We start from the raw sequence: 6021 nt of genomic DNA on the forward strand, positions 1-6021 counted from the left end.
AGCACGATTATCATATAAAATTCACTTCCATTAGCGAATGGGAACTCACCTCGACAAGCTTAAGATCGACCCCATGGTGCTCCTGCTTTTAGATTCCTCGCTACGGTACTCTTCCACCCAAATCCAGAAATAAAGTCTTCCAAAGCCAATCTCCGTCTTTTTAGTTTGTTCCATCTCCATGATGCATAGTCGGGAATTATCCGTAAGACTAACAGAAGGATCTGTCGGCTTTGGCGGGATTGTAACTCCGGGTACAACTACCTGACCGACATGATTATCTTCAGAATCGGAAACTAAGAGGACAACTGGATCACCCCTAGTTGCAATTTTACTACACAGTGTATTAAAAATTTGGAGGCTTACAGTGTAGTTTCAAAGTTCCAAACGGGATTACCATCCGGTGCATAGATACACTCTGTACTAATTTTCTTTTTTCCACCTAGAACAACGCATTTCCATTTCTGGCTAACTTTTTCTGTCACAAAAATTACTTCAAGTTATGTAGTCAATCTACTTTGTTTATGATCGGAACGTGGTGCGACACGTAGATTCTCAGCCTTGTACACTGATAAAATTTTGTCAAAAAGCTCAGCAAACTAACCTCTGACAGTGACTTCTTTAGGATGTCGGATGTTTGAAGCTAACATGTCATCAGGAAAATATTTTGAAAGTTCTCCAGATTCATTGCTACGACGAAAGCAAAAAGAGGAGGTTCTAAACAAATAGTGAGAAAACAATTAGATAAAATTAACGTTTCTTTCTCTTGTTTAAAGTTTAATTTACCATGTTTAAAGGAAAAAGTAAGTGGTGGGTTCGCTTTATAAAGTAGTCTATACAAGCACAGACCTCATATATAGTGTATTACTAATTATTTTCAGTAACTGATGCGATAAAGTATTTAAAATGTTGTTTGTACGAGAAAACTCAGGGAATTGTCAGTTATAAAAATAGAGGAAAGAGGGGAAGCGGACGATATAAGCTGAAAACATGTCATAGTGACAGACAATCTCATTCTACTTACTCAGAATTCATAGTGCTACCAAGGCTGGCCCTAAATACAACACTGCTGAAGTTGCCTTGACCACAATCGATTGAATTTCAGGAGAATGCACAGTTTCTTTATCACCCTCTCTTTATCATGGATTTAACCTGGCATTCCTGCCAGTTTTCAGACGTCATGTGTTTGACAAAGCCTAATACAACCTAATGCACTACACCGCAACGATCGTTATCCCGTTTTTAATAAAAAGACAAGGGAGACACGTTTTAATAGAACTATGAGTGTTCTCAACATGTCCAAAACATCTCTGTACTAAATATAGGTTTCTCTGTTTTTCGTTATTTGAAAAGTCGATGTCGCGTTTAAGTTATTGTTGTATTCAAAGGAATCTAATTGAAATTTCATACATAATTATGTATTTTTGCTTGAATAAGACGTTTAGACATGGTAAACACTTTGACGTCGATTGACACAGAATTTGCTTTCTGCCGTTCTGCAAAACTTGTACACGCTTGTGAAATTCTTTTCTCGGCTCCACCGACATTATCCTTTGTATTTAGGTTGACTGGAAACAAGGGAGACAAGTTATAATTGAGGACATTGAGATGGCTCTAAATATAACAAAGTAGATAACTAGATGAAAATATCCGCTTGGTCACTTTGAAGAGTCTCTAAATTCATACTACCTGGAGTGGATTGTTGTGGGATAAGACCTTCTTGAAAATAATTAAATCCTCTGATTTCTTGTATATAGCGAGCAATACGAGCCAGGGAGTCTCGGTCAGATACTACGACAATATTATAATATATCCTTTAACAGGACTCTATTAAAGAGAGTTCTTTAAAATTCTTATACCCTACTATTTATGCTAGTGTATAATTATGCGTATTCTCTCAACTGTTATCGTCCTCTCTGCTTGACTAAGGTATATGTAGATCAGTTATATATTGCTCTGTTGTCTTGAGCTGTCTAGACGAAACACAAAGAAGACCAGAGCATTTTTGGACGCTTGGTAATATGGTCAAACATCAGTCAATAAGCAATATGAAATCGACCGAGTCTGTTATTCAACAGGAAAGAGGACTAACAACTTTATGGCCAGAATTCAGGTAATATAATATAATTTATTTCTGTAAAGGCAGGTACACGCCATTTCTACAGACGTGCACTACAAATTACAACATTTATCGTTTCACAGTATGCGCGTTAAATAAATATAGTCTATAAAAGTGAGTATCAATTCACTCCTCCAGAGATACTGAGTAATCTTCAAAATATTCTCCAAAGTGGCGTCGCGTCCACATTATACATCGGATCAACTCTCGGCATAGTTGTGTTAGGATTTTAGTCGTGCTATGTATTTATGCAATGCAACTTTTAAAGTCCATAGTTGTTATAAAGTAGACGTGTTGAGCGCTTGGTGTGAACTGTGACCTTGGAAGTACACGTAAGTTTAGTTTGTTCTACATGTCAGAAGTTCCATATCTCTGCCTCCAGAGCAAGATTCTGAAAAAAAAGAGAAGCTGAGGAGCAACAGAGCACATGGATATGAACAACAAACAATAAGATTTTGTAGTCGAACAGACAGAGGTATGATAAATTATTAGAATAAATTCATACTAACTCTTGTAGCTAGAGCGAAATGTGATTAGAGGCTCCCGATGACAGAATGTAGTAATAAAAAACAATGAGTTGTGATATCTACCAAGGTGCAGTAAGTTCAAATGAAGGAACGGAAGTCAGGGTTGGAATAAGAAACGCTGTTTATTAGAACAGAGAGTGCGTATAGAGAGTAGTGTTAAGTAAACCAATAACCACGTCTTTTGTTGTCTGACTTCCTTTTTCTTCTCATCCGATGCCTGCCATACAGTCTTAATGTAAGAGTCCGAGTTAACACGTTATAGGTTGTCTTAGTAGAATAGCTAATCCAGCGTAAAATTGGAAACATGAGTCTGAGTGGTGAGCGTAGGAAGACAATCTATAATACAGATTGATTGACTTATTCTCAGTCATAAAGAGCCTGATTCATACAAAATGTTCTGCCCCACATACACTGGTGAATGGAAGTCATCGCCCTCATCATCAATGCTCGCTTGTCAGTAACTCCACCCTCCCTCCTTCTGTGATGTTAGGCTCATTTAAGCTTATTTCTGAGATATATATCGTACCTCACACAATCCTCTGTGGTTCACATCCTGTTGGAAAACATTGTTTCTATAAATACCACTTTACGAGCTTACCAGGCAGTTACGAATTATGGACAGTGGGTAAGGTATCGATGCAATGCTTTATTTGACTATAGTATAAAGTATAGGTTGCCAATCCCAGTATAGGCTATAAGAGGGGTTATATTGTAGGATAGCTATTATTATTATTATTATTATTATTATTATTATTATTCACAAACATCTTATGGGTACGTAAGTGTTGTGAAGAAACCATTTCGGGTTTCTTCAAAAAATGCAATAATGCACAATTTTCAATAATGTTAGCATTATATTTGCCATATTATAAAAAAGTAATAATAATAGAATAATAATAATAAATCGGGTCTGTGTAATTGAGAAGAATATTGAATTGAGTTTAAAGAAGGAAATGGAGAAAATTAGGGAATAGGTGGAAAAGTATAGAAATATATGAGTTGTAGATAAGATAACGCGTGGAGAAATGATATTAATTGCAAGTCAACATAGTGTACTGGAGAGTAAAACGCTGATAAAAAATAGACAAGAAAGAACTCACATTAACTTAGCGTTGATGTTATTTTGTTCTATTTATTTAGGTACATGGGATACTCGTGCAATGTGGGAGACCAGGACAGTCTTCCACATTGCTGCAGTAAGGTGTGAGTGGATAAACAACTGGCAAAAGAAGCTGAAAGTATGGGATTATGTGTACTTATAAAATAGTATTCTGATGCCCAAATGGCTATCTCCCGTATTGTCGAAGCTATTTGAGCCCATTTTTGTAGGTTTCATATGGTCTTGAAGAGACTTCATTTTTAGCGAATTGTCTGATTTTGATTGCAATAGGATTACTCGGTAGGAAAATAAACCAACTCAACGTCACAAACACGATTTGAAGAGGTATTTTCATAATAAACCAACATCAATACCATTGGTTCGTGACATCCCACGTGACCATAGGGAGCCGTAATTTGACAAAATGTTCTGCCCTACAGACATAAAATGATCGAAGTTTTCTCTCTACCATCATGTTCGTTGGTTAGTAACGCCTTCCACCTTTCTTTTGCTTGTTTTGATCTCACTGCAAAAGGGTTAGGACAATCATTCACTTATTCAATGGAGAGCCACGATATCAGTTGAGGGAATTAAATTCAAGTCTTTTAAAGAGCGCCTCCAATCACTGAATTTCTACCCTTTTGAATACAGGAGTCTTAGGGGTGATCTTCTACGGACTTGCTGCATCCTAGACAGTTCTGGGCATTCCCTCGAACATCTACTAGATGTTATTACAACACCAGGACCTGGAGGCATGACTGCAGAACGGACTGTAGGCATACGTTTTACTCCTTAAGTGTCGTGAAATTCAACAATTTGCTGCTACCTACGATAGCACAAGAGGCTTTTCAGGAAAAAGTTGAGGCTTTGGCAAACTATTACGGGACAGTTTTTACTCAGGAGCCTCTTCTAGACAATGAACTAAACCCAAATACTAAGTGAACAAACCGACTGCTCACCGTGGACTTTGATCGAGACGATGTATTTATGGCTCTTAGCACATTGTACATGGGAAAGTCAACAAAGCCGGATGAACTGCACTCCAAAACCCTGAGAAAAATTGCACAATATACTGCAACCCCACTAACTGATATCCAATATGTTACTTGACCAAGGTGAAATCATTACTCCCATACATAAAACAGGACCAAGACAACTTCTATCGAACTACAGACCTTTCAGCCTCACCAGTGTCTTGGTTAAAATACTGTAAAAATAGTCAAAAAGACCATATTGACGTTTGTAAGAACCAACAACTTGTCAAACAGAGAACAACATGGTTTCAGAAAGGGTTTATCTTACACAGCAAACCTCCTTATAGCAACGGATCAAGGGTTAAAGGCTCTAGACAACGAAAACTCAGTGGATGTCGTCTACATAGACTTCAGTAAGGCACTTGACAATGTGGCAACAAATAGACTGTTATTGAAGCTAGAAAGTTTTAGCATTGACGGACCTCTCTTAAAATAGATTAAGGATTTTTCGGTAGGTCGTGGACAGAAAGTAATACTAAATTCGAGTAAATTCACCTGGACACCAGTGCTTAGTGGAGTAACTCAAGGTTCTGTCCTAAATCCTTTACTTTTTATACTGCACGTAAATGAACTCCAAAGTATAGTATTATCTTCAATGTTATAATACTCTGACGATGTAAAAGTCTGGCGAGTAATGACTGGAGAGGCAGACTTAAATAAATTGGTTAACTTGTCTTAAGAGTGGCTGATGCTTACCAACACGGTAAAATGTGTCTGCATGCACTTTGGGGATACAAAGGTTGATAGATACAGTTTAGGGGAACTGCCATTGCTGGGAGGTCTCAGCTAACTGGTTTGGGACCCTCTGGGCTTTAAGACGAACATTTACTGAGTTACATACTACTATATACACACTACTTTACACTACAATATACACAACCTTGGTGAAAACTAAGCTTGAAAAGTGAGTTCAGGCTACAAGCTTCTGTTTAAAAGATTACTCACTTATCCCGAAAAACGTAACGAGAGCAGCTTCTCATGCAATTTCGGAACTCCGGGCGGCTTGGAAAGCTTTATGAGGTGATCTGATTTTGATGCATGGAATAATAAGAAATGATTTTGGACGTAATATGTACTCTCTTTCCCTTTTCGGTAGATCGGTACATATTAGAGGACATAAAAGGCGAGCGTAAAAGCCAAGAACGAACAAAATACCCGTGGCTTACAGGTTCTAACACCGAGTCATAAGTTCTTGAAACCTGTTACACGAAGCAGTGGTTTCCGCACCTTCGATTGACTCATTCA

At 37.7% G+C, this 6021-nt stretch overlaps 1 protein-coding gene across 1 annotated transcript in view; it reads right to left on the reverse strand.

The window, feature by feature from the left end:
* Positions 1-694, reverse strand: part of MS3_00002358 (uncharacterized protein) — a 45377-nt gene extending 44683 nt beyond the window's left edge. Inside the window, exons 1-4 of the mRNA XM_051209923.1 lie at positions 602-694; positions 515-565; positions 364-475; positions 50-331 (exon numbers count right to left, since the gene is read on the reverse strand). The gene's annotated coding sequence lies outside the window, so the exon portion shown is untranslated. The remainder of the gene's footprint in view (positions 1-49; positions 332-363; positions 476-514; positions 566-601) is intronic.
* Positions 695-6021: the final 5327 nt, after the last annotated feature.

The sequence above is a fragment of the Schistosoma haematobium genome, chromosome 1 (assembly GCF_000699445.3).
Source record: "Schistosoma haematobium chromosome 1, whole genome shotgun sequence".
In the NCBI taxonomy this organism is placed as follows: domain Eukaryota; kingdom Metazoa; phylum Platyhelminthes; class Trematoda; order Strigeidida; family Schistosomatidae; genus Schistosoma; species Schistosoma haematobium.